The sequence below is a fragment of the Choloepus didactylus genome, chromosome 22 (assembly GCF_015220235.1).
Source record: "Choloepus didactylus isolate mChoDid1 chromosome 22, mChoDid1.pri, whole genome shotgun sequence".
Taxonomy (NCBI): domain Eukaryota; kingdom Metazoa; phylum Chordata; class Mammalia; order Pilosa; family Megalonychidae; genus Choloepus; species Choloepus didactylus.
In genome coordinates, this window is record NC_051328.1 from 42614496 (window position 1) to 42632327 (window position 17832).

Here is a 17832-nt window from a genome sequence, read left to right on the forward strand (position 1 = left end):
TCTGTCTCCACTCCTCTCTCTCAGCTCCTGTGTGTCCCTGCTTTTTTCTGCCAGAGCATTTCTCTCTAAGCATCTAGGGATCCTCTCTTAGCTTTTCCAGGACAAACTCTGGGCTTCATCCCTTAGCTTAGCATCTCCAAACGTCTTTCCGTCTGCATCTCCAAGCATCTCTAAGCATCTCTGTCGACTCTGGCTCTTGTCTCTCTTCCTAAGCCTCTTAAAAGACTCCAGTGATCTAATTGAAACCTACCCTGAATGGGCAGGCCACATCTCCACATGGAAATAATCTAATCAAAACGTCTCACCAACAGTTGGTGAGACACATCAACATGGAAACAACCTAGTCAAAAAGTCACACCTTAATCAAAAAGATTAGTAAGTCTGCCCCCACAAGACTGCATTAAGGAACAAGGCTTTTCTAGGGGACATAATAGATCCAAACCAGCACACCATATATCTGATGAGAAACTGTACAACAACATTAGTAAAAACAGCCCAATTGTAAAACGAGCAAAAAATATGAAAAGGCATTTTTCCAAAGAGGAAATACAAATGGCTAAAAAACACATGAAAAAACGTTCATCTTCACTAGCTATTAGGGAGATGCAAATCAAAACCAGAATGAGATATCACCTCACACCAATAAGAATGACTGCCACTAAACAAACAGGAAACTACAAATTCTGGAGAGGATGTGGAGAAATTGGAACACTTATTCCTTGCTGGTGGGAATGTATAATGGTACAGCTGCTGTGGAAGACAGTTTGGCAGTTGCTCATCGGTTCCTCAGAAAACTAGGTATCGAGTTACCCCATGTCCGGCAATTTCACTTCTCAGTATATACCCAGAAGATCTGAAAGCAGTGACACAAACTGATATTTGCACACCGATGTTTACAGTGGCATTGTTCACAACTGCCAAGAGATGGAAACGATCCAAGTGTCCTTTAACATTCAAATGGATAAACAAAATGTGGTATATCCATACAATGGAATACTATGCAGCCGTAAGAAGGAATGAGGTCCTGAAACATATGACAACATGGATGAACCTTGAAGACATAATGCTGAGTGAAATAACTCAGACACAAAAGGAGAGATGTTACCACTACTATGAACTTCCTGAACAACATAAAACCACTGTCTTACAATGTAGAACATAGGGGACCTAGAGACAGAGAGAAGCTAGTGAAGGGGATGATTACCTAATATGTTCAGACAAGTTAATAAGGGTGAACTTAAAGGTATGGGAATGGATGGGGTGAGCACTGTTCACTTATGGGATTATAAGTATCAGAGCTGCATTGAAGGCAAGCATGATTGAAAATGTTTGTTTAAAGGCATGTATTCCACAGATTAGCACTACAAATGTAATTAACTGTTTACATGATATAGTCCTAAGGTATGACACTGGTACAGAGTTAAGAACAGAGTGCTGTATGGGAAAAACCACCCATTGCATATTATAGACTATAGTTAATAGGAATACCTTACCAATACTACAACAATACTAGGGATGAATAATCAAGGGCTGATAAGAGCTTTGGGGTATTTTGTGTTACAATAATTGTTTAAAATTGAGAGTGATGATTGTAAGAAAGGAATAAGTTTCGTTTTCACATAGAGACAGCATGGAATAAGGGAAATGGAGGCAAAACCAGTTTAAACAAGCCCCAGACAAAGAGAAGAGAGAATCTGCCTGATGTAAAGAGACATGAGGTAGTATCAGAGGCGGGAACTCACAGCAAAAAAATAAAAATTTGGGGGGGGGCATTGGCTAATCAGTTCAAAATCTCAATAATGAGCTAGTTGGCTCTCTGGGATTGGCTGTACAAATTAAAATCTCAAAAGATGAATTAGTTAGTGTTCTCGGATAGGCTGTAACCTCTGTAGTACCCAGTCAATGGGGAAACAGGGGAGGGACTTGCGAATTAGGAGTAGGAGATTTAAACATCGCCATTCTCTTCCTCTGGCGCGCCAGCCTTCCGCGTGTTTGGCTGGACGCCCCATCTTGCAAGATCGTAAATAAATTCTTTTCTCCTCCAGAACCGAGAGAGCGTTTATTCCCTTACAGGTACCACTTTATTTCCGACAATGATGATTGTACAACTAAGTGAAGATAATGCGAGACATTGTTTATCTTGGACAGAATATGTGCTATGTGAAATGAACTCCTTTTTTAATAAGTCAAGCCTTCGATCGTGAGCCTTGCTCTTGTGAAACTTAGGACTATAAAAGGGATGCTAAGATTCTTTGTTGCTCAGATGTGGCCCTCTCTCTCTAGCTAAGCCAACTTGAAAGGTGAAATCACTGCCCTCCCCCCTACATGGGATTAGACACCCAGGGGAGTGAATCTCCCTGGCAACGTGGAATATGACTCCCGGGGAGGAATGTAGACCCGGCATCGTGGGATGGAGAACATCTTCTTAACCAAAAGGGGGATGTGAAAGGAAATGAAATAAGCTTCAGTGGCAGAGAGATTCCAAAAGGAGCCGAGAGGTCACTCTGGTGGGCACTCTTACGCACACTTTAGACAACCCTTTTTAGGTTCTAAAGAATTGGGGTAGCTGGTGGTGGATACCTGAAACTATCAAACTACAACCCAGAACCCATGAATCTTGAAGACAATTGTATAAAAATGTGGCTTATGAGGGGGGACAGTGGGACTGGGCGGGGGGGGCGATAGGGATCACACTCCCGTTTGTCTAGTTTGTGGATGGATGAGTGGAAAGGTGGGGGAAGGAAACAAACAAACAAACAGACAAGGGCGCCCAGTGTTCTTTTTTACTTTAGTTGCTCCTTTTCACTTTAATAATTATTCTGGTTATTTTTGTGTGTGTGGTAATGAGGGTGTCGGGGATTGATTTTGGTAATGAATGTACAACTACGTAATGGTACTGTGAACAATCAAATGTACGATTTGTTTTGTATGACTGCGTGGTATGTGAATATATCTCACTAAAATGAATAAAAAAAAAAAAAAAAAGGGAGGCTAAGCCCACCAACAATTAAGCCTAAGAGGCACCTCCAGGGAATCTTTTTTTGTTGCTCAGATGTGTGTGGCCTTTCTCTGTCTAAGCCCGACTCTGCAAATAAATTCATTAACCTCCCCACTTCATGGACATGACTCCCAGGAGAGTGAGTGAGTCCCCCTGGTGACATGGGACACAACTCCCAAGAATGAGCCTGGCCCTGGCATCAAGGGACTAAAAATGCCTTCTTGACCAAAAGGCAGAAAAGAAGGTAACAAAATAAGTTTATAGTGACTAAGAGATCTCAAATAGTAGAGAGACTATCCTGGAGGTTACTCTTATGCAAGCTCCAGCTAGATATCCCAAATGGCCACAGTATGCCAAGCCCTAACAGTAGTCCCAAAATACCCAAAATACCTGGGTTCTTATGTGAGATTCTATAAAAGTATCACTCATTAAGTTTATTTTTCAGAAACTTAATCCTCCAGAGTGCTCCTATGCCAGGTAAGTCCCAAAACCCAGACACAAAGTCCTCTCCAAGAACATCATCCAGATGCAGCTCCCTTCCCCATAATGTTGACACCCCTTTCCAACATGAACAAGTAAGGGTGGTCACTGCCTAGACATCCCTGAAGATCGAGAAAGTGATTAAACGAGAGGAAGGGGTAGCAACTGACAAGATAGGATTTAACAAAAGATTACGAATACTGAATTTTTATATAATTTTTTAGATGCTAGGGTATTAGAATAGCTAGAAGGAAATAACAGAAATAGTAGAACTGTAATCCATAACATTCACTGAAATTTGCTCTACAGCTACTTGCTAAATTGTACTTGAAAGTTATCACCTTTCTGTATATATATATTTTTCAATAAGAAACAACTGAAACTGTGGAACTGTAACCCATTACATTCTGTGAAATTACCTATATAACTGCTTGTTAAATCGTACCTTGAAACTTATCACTGTCCAATATACATATTTCACAATAAAAAAAAAAACGAAGGAGCAATTAAGACATTTACAGATAAACAAAAGCTGAAAGAGTTCATTACCAGAAGGACTGCCCTACAAGAAATACTGAAGGGAGCATTTCTTGCAGTAAAATAAAGGGACACCAGACAGTAACTTGAAGCCATAAGAAGAAATAAAGAACACTAGTAAAGATAACTACATAGGTAAATATAAATCCTGTAACACTGTACTTATGATTTATAAGTCCCCCCCAATACGGCTCAACAGGCAAATGTGTAAAATAACATTTAAAATCTACGTTAATGGTCAGACAATGTATAAAAGTAACATGAGACAATAACAATAGAAAGGAAGAGGGACAGAGGAGTAGAGAGTTTGTAAACCAAAATAGTTTGGTACTAGTTAAACTAGGTTGTTATTAGTTTAAGATGCTCCTTGTAATTAAAGGTAACCACTAGGAAAATAACTAAAAAATACAGGGAAAAGGAAAGAAGATGGGAACCAAAATAATATACTACAATAAAAGCACCTAAATGCAAAAAAATGCAGTAATGGAATAACAGTGGGGCGAAAAAAATGCAAGACATACAGAAAACAAATAGCTACATGGCAGAAGTAATAACTCCTTCTCAGTTATTACCTTAAATATCAATGGTTTAAATTCTCCTATTAAAATACTGAAACCATAGAAAGTATCTTCTCAAAACCACAGTGGAATAAAGCTAGAAATCAATAACAAAAGGAAAACCAGAAAATCTACAAATATGTGGAAATCTGTAACACACCATTAAACAACCAGGGGGTCAAAGAAGAAATCACAAGAAAAATATGGAAATATTTTGAGATCAATGAAAGCAAAAACACAGTGTACCAAAACTTAAGGGATGCAGCAAAGCAGTTCTCAGAAGGAAATTCACAGCTCTAAACGCCTACATTAAAAAGACAGACCACAAATCAATATTCTAGCTTCTCACCTAAAGAAACCAGAACAATTAGAGCAAACTAAACCCAAAATTAGTAAAAGGAAGGAAATAGTAAAGATTAAAGGAATAGAGAATACAAAAAAATAGGGAGAATCAACAAAACCAAGTTGGTTTTTTTAAAAGATCAATAAAATCAACTAACCTTTAGCAAGACTGACAGAGAGAGAGGACGCAAACTAAAATCAGGAATGAAAATGGGGACATTACTACTGACCTTACTGAAATTAAAAGGTTTATAAGAGAGTACTATGAACAATTATATGCCAACAAATTAGAAAACCTGGATGAAACAAATTCTTTGAAACATACAAATTACCTAATCTGATGCAAGAAGAGAAATCTCAACAAACCTATAAAAAGTAAAGAGATTAAATTAGTAATTAAAACTTCCCAACAAAGAAAAGTCCAGGACCTAATGGTTTCACAGCTGAAATCTACCAAACATTTCAAGAAGACTTAACAGTAAAACCTTCCAAACTCTTATAAAACATAAAAGGAGGGATCACTTCCTAACTTATTCTATGAGACCAGCATTATCCTGATACCAAAGCCAGATAAAGACAGCATGAGAAAGGAAAATTACAGACCAATATCCCTTATGAATATAGATGCAAAAATCCTCAACAAAATACCCGCAAACCAAATCCAACACTATATTGAAACACCAGGACCAAGTAGAATTTATTTCAAGAAAAGAATTAACATCAGAAAATCAAAGTATTACACCACATTCATAGAATGAAGTAAAAAAAAAAAAAACATGATCATCTGAAATTATGCAGAGAAGGAATCTGACAAAATCCAGCACCCAATCTTGATAAAAACACTTAGAAAACTAAAAATGGAAGGAAACTTCCTCAGCATGTTAAAGGGCATATATGAAAAACTCACAGTTAACATCATACTCAATGGTGAGAGACTGTAAGCTTTCCCTCTAAGATCAGGAACAAGGCAAGGATGCCCAATGTCACCACTGTTATTCAACATTGTACTGGAAGTTCTAGCCAGAGAAATTATGCAAGAAAAAGGAATAAAAGGCATCCAAATTGGAAAGGAAGAAGTCAAATAAACCCTATTTGCAGATGACATGATTCTATAGATAGAAAATCCAACTAATCCACAAGAAAGCTACTGGAACTAACAAACGAACTCAACAGAACTGCAGGGCACAAGATAAATACGCAGAAGTCAGCTGGATTTCCTTCACCAGTAATGAACAATCTGAAAAGGAAATCAAGAAAGCAATTCCATTTAGAATACCTAGGAAAAATTTAACAAAGGAAATGAAAGACTTGTACACTGAGAACTACAAAACATTGCTAAAAGAAAATTACAAACACCTAAATAAATGGAAAGATCCTATATTTAAGGATTGGAAGAATTAATTCTGTTAAGAAGTCAGTTTTGCCTAAAGTGATCTACAAAGTCAATGCAATCCCCGTCAAAATTCCAGCAGCCTTTTTTGTAGAAATGGAAAAGCCAATCTTCAAATTCATTTGGAATTACAAGGGACCCCAGATAACCAAAACAATCTTGAATAAGACAAACAAAATTGGAGAGCTCATAGTTCTTGATTTCAAAACTCGCTACAAAGCTGCAGTAATTAAAACAGTGTGGTACAGACATAAGATAGGCATACAGACCAACTTGAGAATCCAGAGACAAATCCACACATCTATGGCCAGCTGATTTTCAACAAGGTATCAAGTTCACTCAATGGGGAAAGAATGGTCTCTTCAACAACCAGAAATCCACATGCGAAAGCATGAACCATACCTCAGACCATGTACAAAATTAATTCAAAATGGATCAACGACCTAAATGTTAAGCACTAATGCTACAAAACTTTTACAAGAAAACATGCAGCAATAACTTCAGGATCTTGTAGTAGCAACAGATTTTTAGATTTTACATCAAAGCATGAGCAACAAAAGAAAAAATAGATTAAATGGACTTGATTAATATTAAAAACATTTTGTGCAAAGGACACTATCAAGAAGGTTAAAAGATAACTTACAGAATCGGAGAAAATATTTGGAAACCATATATCCAATAAGGGTTTAATATCCAGAATATAAAAAGAACTCTTACAACTCAACAACAAAAGACAACTCAATTTTATTTTTAATGGGCTGAGATGGTGCAAGATGGCTGCATAGGGGAGTGTGGAATTTAGTTAGACCCTTAGAGCAACTAGTAAATAGCCAGGAGCAACCAGAAAGTAGTCCGTAACAACTGAAGGGGGGGACATCCGTGACCAGACAACATCGTACACCAGTCAGGAATGGGTGGAACAGCTGATACTGCAGCATAGAACTGTAAGTAAAGCTCCCCAAACTGCAGAGCTCCCGCCCCTTCCCCACCAGCACAACAGGCATTGAGTTGCAAACCTCTGCTGTGGGAAAAAGCAGTGCCTGCTGGGAGCAAGGGAATGTAGTTCAACAAAGCACCAACTGCAGTTTTAATTAACAAATTTGGACTACTGAATACAGGCTATGAGCACAGAAAAACCCAGAGCAAGCAGGAAAGGAACCCAGAGGTTTAACCTGGCAGAGAGGAGGCAGGGCTGATGGAAAAAAAAAAAAAACAAACATAAATTAAAACACAGGATTTTGCAGCTCGATGAGATCAGAATACTGGAAAAAGGCTGTGTCCAAAGAAAAGGGGCACACAGAACCAGGTACCAACTCCAACTCTTGCCTGGTGAACTGGAAGGCTGGGGTCTGGCTCTGAAAAAGGGATTTCTTGCTTTTTTCCTTTTTTCTCTCTCTCATTCTAAGTAGCGCATTAGAGAAAGTCTCAGGGATTTTCAGTTGTCAGCACTGACCCAGGCAAGGGTGAAGTTAAGATAGAGATTCAAAGGAAAAACTAAAGTGTAGGAGACAATTCCCTAAAGAGCTTGTCTTCCCTAAGAAAAGAGGGGGGCGGGGCCCAGCTCGTGTGGCAGCTCATTGTCAGAGAACTCAGACCCCAGGACCTGGGGCAGGGCAGGGGGAGGGGGACACATAAAAACAGCTTAAGCTTGGCTGCTGACACCCTGGGTCCCTGGCCGGGACAGGGCCCACTGAGAATTAAATACACCACAACTCTTTATGGTAGTGGGGAGCTGCAGGCTGACAAGCACCACCTGAAGGGCAGAATAGGAAAAACAAAGAGTCTAGGGGCCTCCCAGGAAAAGTTTCAAAATCTAGGTCTCACCCTCAGGAAAACCTGAAACTGAATACAGCCTCCTCCTGAGACCTGGGCCCATCTGGTCTGGGAAAATCTGATTGGGGTAATCAAGGAAACCAGATGCCTAGACAACAAATCACACTAGGAAAAATGAATTTATGGACCAGTCAAAGGAACAAACTTACACTTCAAATGAGATACAGGAGTTGAAACAACTAATTATTAATCAAACAAATCTCCTAAAACAATTCAAAATTCAAATCAGTGAGTTGAGGGAAGATATGGCAAAAGAGACGAAAAATATAAAGAAAACATTGGGCGAACATAAGGAAGAACTCGAAAGTTTGAAAACAATCGGCAGAACTTAAGGGAATGAAAGGCACAATAGAAGAGATGAAAAACACAATGGAGACATACAACAGCACACTTGGAGAGGCACAAAAAGGATTCATGAACTAGAGGACAGGACATCTAAAATCCTATACACAAAAGAACAGATAGGGAAAAGAATGGAAAAATATGAAAAGGGGCTCAGGGAATTGAATGACAACATGAAGCTCATGAATATGCATGTTATAGGTGTCCCAGAAGGCAAAGAGAAGGGAAAGGGGGCAGAAAGAATAGTAGGGGAAATAATCAATGAAAATTTCCCAACTCTTACGAAAGACATAAAATTACAGTTCCAAGAAGCGCAGCATACCCCAAACAGAACTGATCTAAATAGACCTACTCCAAGACACTTAGTAACCAGATTGTCAAATTTCAAAGACAGAGAAAATTCTGAAAGCAGCAAGAAAAAAGCAATCTATCACATACAAGGGATGCTCAATAAATGCTGATTTCTCAGTAGAAACCATGGAGGTGAGAAGGCAGTGGTATGACATAATCAAGGTATTGAAAAAGAAAAATTCCCAACCAAGAATTCTATATCCAGCAAAACTATCCTTCAAAAATAAGGGAGAATTTAAAATAGTTACAGACAAACAGACACTGAGAGAAGAAATAAAGGGAGTGCTACAGACAGATAGGAAAAGCCAGGAGAGAGAGATTTAGAGAAGAGACTAGAAATGAAGATAACCACGAGACAGAAAGAGGGTAAAGATTGGGCATTTGATGCTGAAGGAGAACAGAATTTTCAACAGGATTGATTGTATAGATCCAGAAATGGATAGCATAATATTGGGTGATGGTAGCACAATATTGTAAGTACATTGAACAAAGATGACTGTGAGTATGGTTGAAAAAGGACGTTAGGGGTATGTAGGACACCAGAAGGAAAGATAGAAGATAAAGACTGGGGCAGTATAACTTAGTGAAACCTAGACTGGTCAATAATTGTGATTAAATATACAAATATAAGAATGTTTTTACATGAGGGAGAACAAATGAATGTCAACTTTCCAAGGTGTTGAAAATGGGATGGTATGGGGAAAAATGCAATCAATGCAAACAAGAGTCTCTAGTTAACAATAACATTGTAACATGCTTCCATTAATTGTAACAAAGGCAATATACCACAGCAAAATGTCATTAGGAAGGGGATATAAGGGAGGGGTATGGGATTCTGACCATTCTATTGTATTTTATTTTTATTTTTTACTTTTTCAGCTCTTCCTCTTTGTTTGAGGAAGAAATGGAAATGTCCTCATACATAGAGTGGTGGTGAATGTGTAACTGTGCTGGTTTGAATGTATTATGTCCCCCAAAAAGTCATTTATCTTTAATGTAATCTTGTGTGGGCAGATGTATTAGTGTTGATTAGATTGTAAATCTTTGAGTGTTTCTACAGAGATGTGCCCCACCCAACTGTGGGTGATAACTCTGACTAGATAATTTCCATGGAGGTGTGGCCCCGCCCATTCAGCTTGGGCCTTGATTAGTTTACTAGCACACTCTATAAGCTCAGACAGAAAGAGCGAGCTTGCCGTTCTAGTTTGCTAATGCTGCTGGAATGCAAAACACCAGAGATGGACTGGCTTTTATAAAAGGGGGGGTTATTTGGTTACACAGTTACAGTCTTAAGGCCATAAAGTATCCAAGGTAAGGCATTAACAATTGGGTACCTTCACTGGAGGATGGCCAATGGCATCCAGAAAACCTCTGTTAGCCGGGAAGGCACGTGGCTGGTGTCTGCTCCAAAGTTCTGGTTTCAAAATGGCTTTCTCCCAGGACGTTCCTCTCTAAGCTGCAGTTCCTCAAAAATGTCACTCTTAGTTGCACTTGGGGTATTTGTCCTCTCTCAGCTTCTCTGGAGCAAGGGTCTGCTTTCAACGGCTGTCTTCAAACTGCAGCTCCTCTCTCAGATTCTGGGCTTCTTCAGAGTGTCCCTCTTGGCTGTAGCTCCTCTTCAAATGTTGCTCTCAGCTGCACTGAGTTCCTTCTGTTTGTCAGCTCATTTATATGCCTCCAGTGATTTAATTTAGACCCACCCTGAATGGGGGAGCCAACACCTCCATGGAAATTATTCAGAGTCATCACCCACAGTTGGGTGGGGCACATCTCCATGGAAACACTCAAAGAATTATAATCTAATTAACACTGATAGGTCTGCCCACACAAGATTACATCAAAGATAATGGCGTTTGGGGGGAACATAATGCATTCAAACTGACACACTTGCTATAGCCAAGAGGGACAGTTTGAAGAACACACAGGAGCTGACAGAGAAGCTGCAACTTATAGAGACATTTTGAAGATGGCCATTGAAAGCCGAGTTTTGCTGTCACTTTGGAGGTACTAGCCCAGAGTTTGCCCCAAGAAGCTACAGCCTAGAGAGGAACATCCTGGGAGAAAGCCATTTTGAAACCAGAACTCCAGAGCAGATGCCAGCCACGTGCCTTCCCAACTAACAGAGGTTTTCCAGGCACCACTGGCCATCCTCCAGTGAAGGTACCCAATTGTTAATGCCTTACCTTGGATACTTTATGGCCTTAAGACTGTAACTGTGTAACCACATAAACCCCCTTTATAAAAGCCAATCCATTTCTGGTATTTTGCTTAATGGCAGCATTAGCAAACTGGAACAATAACTATGTGATTATACAGGGAACCACTGATTGTTTACTTATGAGGGTATGTATGGTGTGTGAATAAAACTGTCCAAAAAATAAACAGAGGGATATAAGTGTTGGAGAAAATGTGGAGAAAGGAATATACCTAATCATTGTTGGCGGGGAAGTAGAATGGTGCAGCCGATCTGGAGGGCAGTGTGGTGGTTCCACAGAAAGCTAAGCATGGGGTTGCCATATGGTCCAGCAACTCAGTTATTGGGTATATACATGGAAGAAATGAAAAGAGGGACACAAATGGACATTTGCACAGTGGGTATGATGTGGTATTCATGATTGGCAGTGGATGGAGGTGGCTTAAGGGTACATCAACTGATGACGGAATGGTGAACTGTGGTGTACACATACAGTGGAATACTGAGCTGCTACAAGAAGGAATGAAGTTGTGAAGAATGCAACTAGGTGAACGGACATTTAGGACAGCATGTTGAGTGAAATAAACCAGAAATGAAAAGACAAACATCATAATGCCTCACAAATATGGACTCTCAGTATTGAATCTGAGAACACAGGTTATGAGGGAAAGGCTTATTGTAAAGGTTCTAGACTAGAAGCTCTTATAGCAGTTATATCTATTCCTGAGTTGTGATGGTTATTTCTAAATTCTGAGATGCTGAGCTCTTTATGTGTACCCTGTTTGGTCCCTGGAACTTCGGGTATCTGTGTGACACCTGAGACTCAGAACCAGAGTCTGGCAGCTATGAATGTCAGCATTACCCCATACAGCAACTGTTAAAGAATATGAAGAAGAGATCAGACTTCAATTAGAGATATGAACGATCAGACTAAAGAGTAAAGGATGATATTTACAGTGTTTTAAAACTTCAACTTCTGTGTGAGTTCAAAGGAAGAGATGTTTATTAGGTGCAAAATCTATATTTTTTGGTAGCACATTATATAATTTAATTTGAATGGTCAGTTTATTCCAACACCATAATTACATGAAACCTTGAATAGGGAGTGATTTCTGGTTGGTTTGTACAGGTTAGTGTGAAACCCTGATACATCCCAGAGTAATTTGGGCAGAGAATAAAAATGTATTTGCAAAGCCCCTTGAGGGTCTAGGGGAGAATGCGGAATTATTAAACTTCCTCACCTGGGAATTACCAATACTCTCACAAGCATGGGAGACCACCATTGTAGTAGGCCAGTCCTCGATCTTGGGGCTTGCCCTTATGAAGTCTGTTACTGCAAAGGGGAGGATAAGCCTACCTATCACTGTGCCTTAGAGCCACCCACAGAGAACCTCTTATGTTGCTCAGATGTTGCCTCTCTCTCTAAGCCAACTCTGCAGGTAAACTCACTGCCCTCCCCCAACCTCCACATGGGACATGACTCCCAGGGGTGTAAATCTCCCTGGCAATGTGGGATATGACTCCCGGGATGAGCCTGGATCCACCATTGTGGGATTGAGAAGGCCTTCCTCACCAAAACGGGAAGAGAAATGAAAGAAAATAAAGTTTCAACAGCTAAGAGATTTCAAATGGGGTAAAGAGGTTACTCTGGGGTTATTCTTATGCATTATATAGATATCCTTTTTTAGTTTTTAGTGTATTGGAATAGCCAGCAGGAAATACCTGAAATTGCTGAACTGCAACCCAGTATCCTTGATTCTTGAAGACGATCATATAATGATATAGCTTACGAGGTGTGACCATGTGACTGTGAAAACCTTGGGGTCCCACTCCCTTTATCCAGTGTATGAACAGATGAGTAGAAAAATGGGGACAAAAAAGCAAATGAATAATAGGGAGGGATGGGGAGTATGGGATGTTTTCGGTGTTCTTTTTAATTTTTATTCTTATTCTTTTTTTGTTTGGTAATGAAAACGTCCAAAAATTGATTGTGGTGATAAATGTACAACTATATAATGATATTGTGAACAACAGATTGTACACTGTGGATGATTATATGGTTTGTGAATATATCTCAATAAAATTGAATTTTTAAAAAGTTACTATAAATATATTCAAAGATTTATGTGAAATGAAAACTATAATCAAGAACCAAACAACTGAAGATCTGAGAGCAGAGACATGAATGGACATTTGCAAACTGTTGTTCATGGAGACAGTAATCATGATCTGCAATGGGTGGAGGTGACCTAAGGGTATACACACTGAGGGACAGAATGGTGAACTGTGGCATATGCATACAATGGAACATTGAGCAATTACCAGAAGGAGTGAATCTGTGAAACAAACAATGAGGTGAATGGATCCTGTACACAGTATTTTAGTGAAGTATGCCAGAAATAAAGGCAAACACTATAATGCCTGTTCTAGTTTGCTAATGCTGCAGAATGCAAAACACCAGAGATGGATAGGCTTTTATAAAACGGGGGTTTATTTCACTACACAATTACAGTCTTAAGGCCACAAAGCGTCCAAGGTAACACATCAGCAATCCGGTACCCTCACCGGAGGATGGCCAATGGCGTCCGGAAAACCTCTGCTAGCTAGGAAGGCAGCTGGCATCTGCTCCAAAGCTCTGGCCTCCAAATGGCTTTCTCCCAGGACGTTCCTCTCTAGCAAGCTTGCGCCTCTTCAAAACATCACTCCCAGCTGCACTCTCTTTCCTCTTTGAGTCAGCTCATTTATATAGCTCCACCGATCAAGGCCCACCCTGAATGGGCGGGGCCACACCTCCATGGGAACACCTCATCAAAATTATCACCGACAGCTGGGTAGGGCACACTCCAAGCAAATCCAACCAGCACCAAAACTTCTGCCCCACACAAGACTACAAAGATAATGGCATTTGGGGGACACAATACACTCAAACTGGCACAATGCCTCACCAATATGGACTAACTGCAATGTATAAACTCAGAATTGAATCTTAGAACATAGCCTAACATGGACATGATTATTGTAATAGTCCCTAAATTGTAAGCTCTTACAGCAGTCAACTCTATTCCTGAATTATAATGCCTGTCTCTAAACTTTGAGATGCTGATCCCTTAGTGTATAACCTGATTGGTCTCTGGAACAATGCGTATCTCTGAGACACTGAAACTCAGAGCTAGAGCTTGGCAAATATGAATGTCAGTATTAGTGCATACAGCAACTGTTAAAAAAAGGCTGAAAAAGAGCCCAGACTTCAATTAGTGATATGAATGAAGCAGATCCAGTTAAGACTAAGGCAAACCAGCCCAAAGGGTAAAGGTCAAACTGTGTTTTAAAACTTCAACTTCCATGTGAGACCAAGGGAAGAGATGTCTATTTGGTGCAGGATCTGTATTTTCTGAACAGTATAACTTTACAGTCAGTTTGTTCAAACACAACAATTACATGGAACTTTGAATAGGAAATGAGATACAGTAGGTTAGTATAGGTTAGAGTGAAATAGTGACACGTCCCAAAGTAATTTGGGCAGGGAATAAAAAACACAATTACAGCCCCCCCTCGCCCCGCCCTGAGGAGCTGGGGGAAGGTGCAGAAGTGTTGGACTTCCTCACCTGGACTGGTGTTGATGTTGTCACAAACACTGGGACTGGTGGCTTGATATGCCGAGCCCTCTATTGTGGGACTTGTCCTTATGAAGCTCGTTACTGCAAAGGAGAGGCTAAACTTGCATATAATTGTGCCTAAGAGTCTCCCCCTGAGTACCTCTCTGTTGCTCAGATGTGGCCCTCTCTCTCTCTAACTGAGCAACCTCAGCAGGTGAACTCACTGCCCCCCCCCCCCCCAACATGGGACCTGACTCCCAGAGGTGTAAATCTCCCTGGCAACGCAGGATATGACTCCCGGGGATGAATCTGGACCCGGCATCGTGGAATTGAGAATATCTTCTTGACTAAAAGGGGGATGCAAAATAAGACAAAATAGTTTCAGTGGCTGAGAGATTTCAAATGGAGTCGAGAGGTCACTCTGGTGGACATTCTTAGGCACTATATAGATTAACACTTCTTAGGTTTTAATATATTGGAATAGCTAGAAGTAAATACCTGAAACTACCAAACTCCAACTCAGTGGTCTGGACTCCTGAAGACAATTATATAATAATGTAGATTACAAGGGGTGACAGTGTGATTGTGAAAACCTTGTGGATCACACTACCTTTATCTAGTGTATGGATAGATGAGTAGAAAAATGGGGATAAAAACTAAATGACAAATAGGGTAGGATGGGGGGATGGTTTTGGTGTTCTCTTTTTTAATTTTATTTTTTATTCTTATTCTGATTCTTTCTGATGTAAGGAAAATGTTCAGAAATAGATTGTGGTGATGAATGCATAACTATATGATCGTACTGTGAACAGTTGATTGTATACAATGGATGATTGTATGGTATGTGAATATATTTCAATAAACCTGAATTTAAAAAAAAAAAAAACAACTTCTAGAGATGAAAAACGCCACATATAAAATGAAAAAAAATGAAAAATTCACTGAGAAATTTCCAGGTTCACAGCACATCCAGTGAACTCGAAGGCAGCAACAGAAACTCTCCAAAATGAAGCAGAGAGGGAAAAAAATGCTGAAAAATTAAAGTTAAAAAGAACAGAGCCTCACTGATCTGCTAAACAATATTAACAGTCTAACATACATGCAATTGGACCCTGTGCCAGTTTGAATCTATTATGTCCTTCACAAAAGGCATGTTCTTTAATGCAGTCTTGTGGGGGCAGACTTATTAGCCTTTTGATTAGGGTGGAACCTTTTGATTGAGCGTTTCCATGGAGATGTAACTCACCCAACTGTGGATGAGGCCTTTGATTGGGTTATTTCCATGGAGGTGTGGCCCCTGCCCATTCAGGGTGGGTCTGGATTAGTTCACTGGAGCATTTAACAGAGCTAAGAGCCCACACAGATGTTAATACTTGGAGATGCTTGGAGATGCAGAAAGATGCTAATGCTAATGCTTCGAGATATTTGGAGATGAGAGATGAAGTACAGAGTTTCTCCTGAGAGGACCCCTAGATGCTTAGAGAGATACACCCTGGGAGAAAGAAGCAAGGACGTGCAGGAGCTGAGAGAGGAGTGAAGACAGAAGCCCAGAGACATTTTGGAGAAAGCCATTTTGAAAAGCAACCCAGGAGCAAAGAACCAGCAGACACCAGCCACGTGCTCTCCCAGCTCACAGAGGTGTTCCAGATGCCATCGGCCTTTCTTCAGTGAAGGTATTCTCTTGTTGATGGCTTAGCCTGGACACTTCTATGGCCTTAGAACTGTAACTTTGTAACCTAATAAATCCCCTTTATACAAGCCAATCCACTTCTGAAATGTTGCATAATGGCAGCATTAGCTAATGGAACAGACCCCCAGAAAATCAGAGAAAGGTACACCAAAATCAAACTGCTGAAAAACCAACGACACAAAATCTTTTAAAGAGCCTTAGAGAAAGAAAAGGACAGGAGATTAAAGATAGCCCATTTATCTCTCCTTAGGAACAATGTTTGCCAGAAAACAACATCTTCCAAGTGCTAAAAGAAAACAACCGAAAATTCAATATCATCAAACAGCATTCAAAATGAATGCGAAAGGAAACCATTTTTACTTAGAAACCGGCTGAGAAGACATGCTGTCGGCAGAGCTGCCCTTCTGGGAATGAAACAGTGTAAATCTGTAAGTAAATATAAAATATTTTTTTCCCCATTTAAAATGTCTGTAAAAAGTAACCATTTCAAGTAAAACAGTAACATTGCACTGCAGCATTGAAGACAAATAGGGAAATAAAATATATGTTAAATATAAAGATAAAAATAAGTTAAAAGTCAAAGACTGGCAAACGCATGCTAAGCACACAGGAGTCATAAGGAACCTGGGTGACGATGTCAGTGTCAGAGCAAGGACACTTCTGGTCAGGAAGGCTATCAGGGCTGCCCACGGAGGAGACAGAGGCCTGAGCACCACTGGCCATGTGGACCTGGGAGGACGCGACAGCCCACAGGCACACGCAGGACTGCGCCAGGCCGGCTTGCACCAGGCCCTACAGAAGGTCTCCACAAATTTAAAAGGACTGAAACAATACGAAGAGTTCTTTGATGGCAACAGAATTAGAAATGAATAACAAAAATGTCTGGAAAAAAACTTTCAAGGAAATACATTAAAAAGGAAACCTGGAAACCTGTTTTCACTTCCTACCCCAAAACACTTAAAAGAGCATGGACTGTAAGACAAGATAAATTACTTCATCTTGTTTTCTTCCCTTCCACAAAAAAAAAAGCCTGTTTATTTCTCATCTGGTTAGCACTTTTTTTCCTAGAGCTAACAATGGCACTTGACCTAAATATCTTTACTAGGATTTTCTATGGAAAACCCGTTTGCATGAGTATGGCCCCAAGAGTCATTCACACTTCTTCACAGCATGTCTTAAAATTCTAGTTACTTCAAATAATAGGAATGAAACGGCTAACTTAACTTGGAAACTAACAGTATGAATTTATCATTCAAACTCAAAGGCTTCAATCTAATTCAAGTTGAATGTTATTTCCAAATCATTTTTATTTCCCAATTAAGTGAATGGAATGGAATACAGTGGTAAGAAGGTGATAGATAGATCACAAATCAGTGTCCAACTGCTCCCTGCTCCAGGAACTTGTTTTTATCAGTCTTTATCACTTAAAACTAATCTTACAGGCTAACAGGCGCCACCTGCTGGGCAGAAAAGCACAGTGACCCGAGGCATCACAGGGTGGAGCAATTTTCTAAAACACACC

General features: G+C 40.0%; 1 protein-coding gene across 4 annotated transcripts in view; it reads right to left on the reverse strand.

Annotated features, from left to right (window-relative positions):
* KLHDC4 (kelch domain containing 4) overlaps positions 1 to 17832 on the reverse strand; it is a 117181-nt gene that overhangs the window by 77545 nt on the left and 21804 nt on the right. The gene's annotated exons all lie outside the window — the stretch shown is intronic.